The sequence below is a fragment of the Mya arenaria genome, chromosome 16 (genome assembly GCF_026914265.1).
Source record: "Mya arenaria isolate MELC-2E11 chromosome 16, ASM2691426v1".
Classification (NCBI taxonomy): domain Eukaryota; kingdom Metazoa; phylum Mollusca; class Bivalvia; order Myida; family Myidae; genus Mya; species Mya arenaria.
The window spans coordinates 40,604,849-40,607,866 of record NC_069137.1 but is presented as its reverse complement, the minus strand read 5'-3'; positions in this window follow the sequence as shown (position 1 = coordinate 40,607,866).

The window sequence follows — 3,018 nt, the reverse complement described above, 5'->3', positions numbered from 1 at the left end:
TTTCTAACTAAAGAGCTTACCATTTTTACAACTTTTTTTTTATTTTTTGTCTTGGAAAGAGCAATTTTTTGCATAAATATCTACAAACCAATGATATGAGATTGCTGACAAAAAATCAGATCGTAGATTTTCATATTTCCGTTCGAAAATTAATGTTTTGTGCTAACTGTTGAAGAAAAATGCATAAAACATCAATTTTTGAACTTAAATATAAAAATCTGCAATCCAATTTTTTGTCAGCAGTCTTATATAACTGGTGTCCATGGATTTTCGCCAAAATTGGCTCGTTCCAAGACAAAAAAATAAAAAGGGTCAAAACGTTCAATCTGTGAGAGTGCAGCTTTAAGTCATTCTCTAAAGTTAAGTACCATACTTATCAAAATATGATATTATTGCTTCATAATATTTGAAATACTCAATCAAATGTCAAGAAAAGAGGTGGAAAAAGGTATTAATTACCAACTCAGACAAATTTATTAACACATTATTCAAACCCACAATCATTGTCTGAGGTTTGGTGACATATTTGATATCTTAATTAGTGAAATCAGTGTTTTTTCTGCAATGTTTAATCATTGATTTGATTCAAGCTACATATTTTTATGATTTTTTTTTTTTTAACTTAAATAAATTTGCTTTAGTTAAGAAATGATTTTTAATGAATAAGGCCCCAGGCCCCAATTTCTCGAAACTTCTTAAGCTGAACAGGCTTAAGTAGCTTATTTCAATTAGCCAAATACATACTTAAATTGAATTTTGATAAATGAAAAATGGTTTATTGTGATAATCATATTGATAATTCCTATCTAAAGCATAAAAATTCTTAAAGAAGTTAATATTATGCAATTTATTGAACACCAAAAATAGTGAGCTTAGCTTAATCCTGTTATAAGGGACTTAAGAAGTTTCGAGAAATCGGGGCCAGGTATTTTCATAACCCTCTAGCCTTCTTGGTCCACGAGACTGTACATAGACTGGCTGTGAATCCAAATTCCAGGAGCTTTCCCCCTTTTACCATGGGATATGGCATGTATGCATAATAGAATTGTAAAGTTTGATATATTCCGCAGGGGACAGAAGCAAACTATTTTTTTTTGTTTTCGTAGCCTATATATATTTTAAACATGTACAACTAAGTGTTAAGTCTGTAGTTAAAACTCTACCTTATACACATAACAAACTTTAAATCAAAATGCAGTTTTGGTTTTGAAAGAAACAACATTATTATTAATGTAGTTAAAGTGACACTCTTATTCAAAAACAATACATACACATGTAAAACAAACATCAATTTTGAGTGAAAAAACCTTTAACTACTTCCAAAATAATTCATTCATGAAAAATATTAATAACCTAAAACAAGACTGTAACCGTGTATTTAATAGCCGAAAACGCAAAAATATTAAATGATTTGTCAATTCCAAAAGATTTATAGCGATCTGCTTATCATCTCATAAGGTAAAAATACCATGTTTTCTGCACCTTTCTTGCAAATTAAACTCGGTATCCTTCATAAAAACCATTTTTTTCGACATATATTCATCCTTTTTGGTATATTCAAACAATTGTTGTAAATCTTATTGAGAGTAAGTGTGCATCTTTAAGGCAAGATTGATGATGCTGGAGTAAAGCTTTACACTAACATTTTGTATTAACCTGAACTTAAATTGTAGAAAAAATATGAAAAAGCTCTACTCCAGCATCTTCAAGCATGTTTTTCTACATTATGTTGTTTGTTTTAAAACCATCAAAATACAGTGTTGCGGTTCTTAATTTCAGATGCATTACAACAACCGCATAGGATGCTAAAACACATTGATTTTAACTGCATTGCAACTTAAGATTGATTCACTTTTTATTGCACAATGTAAATTATACATTTCACCATTAATATTAATTTTCAGCAATATTTATTTCATCAATCAAGTTAAATCGTTTAATATTTTATAAGTAGAAATAAACGACAGTGTTCAAACATAACCATTAAAAGATAAAAGCAACCATACACATGCACATTTGTTCCCTGCAGTACATGAAATGGGTAAAATGGATTACACTTAAAACTAATGTATTAAATTTGCATTTCTTTACTTGTATATATTGCATGTTATCACATATTTTTATCTGTTTTTATGAAATATTGTGTGGAGCAAAAACATTATATGTTTAATTTAAGTATTTTAAGGTGAGTTTTAGGGTATGGTATGATAAGCTCTAAAACAGATACAATAATAAAAGTTATTGTAATAGTTAGATGACCTGAATTAAAATATTAATGATTAGGAATGGGCAGAGTGAGCGAAGCTTAATGATTAAGCCTAGTTACTCAAATTTTCGTAATAGTTAGATGACCTGAATTAAAACCTTAATGATTACGTACGGGTAAGCCTAGTACTCAAATTTTCGTAATAGTTAGATGACCTGAATTAAAATCTTAATGATTAAGAATGGGTAGAGTGAGCGAAGCTTAATGATTAAGCCTAGTACTCAAATTTTCGTAATAGTTAGATGACCTAAATGATTAAGAATGGGCCAAGTGAGCAAAGCTTAAGCCTAATACAACTAGTACCTAGGACGCACAGCTTCTGTCCCCTTTTGAGTTATTCCTTCCTCAACTATCTTTTTTATTTTCCGTTTCCAGGGGTAACCGGTCACTCCTTAGACTACACCACGATCCTGGGAACGGCACGCAGGGTCTACCAAAGGGAGGGTATCAAGGGCGGACTGTATAAAGGCTTGTCTATGAATGGATAAAGGGCCCTGTATCCGCAGGCATTAGCTTCATGGTGTTCGAAACGGTTCAGCGCTGGTTAAGAAAGTGGCCAGTGTTCCATATAAATGAGGACTGATTTGATATGACAGCTTTAAATATGGAAAGTTTAACGCCCCTGAGGAAAATTTACTGTTGATTAGCGTTGTGGTGTTTGAAACAGTTCAGTGCTGGTTAAGAAAGTGGCTAGTGTTTCATATTAATGAGGACTGATTTGATATGATGGTTTAAAGATGGAAGGTTTTATG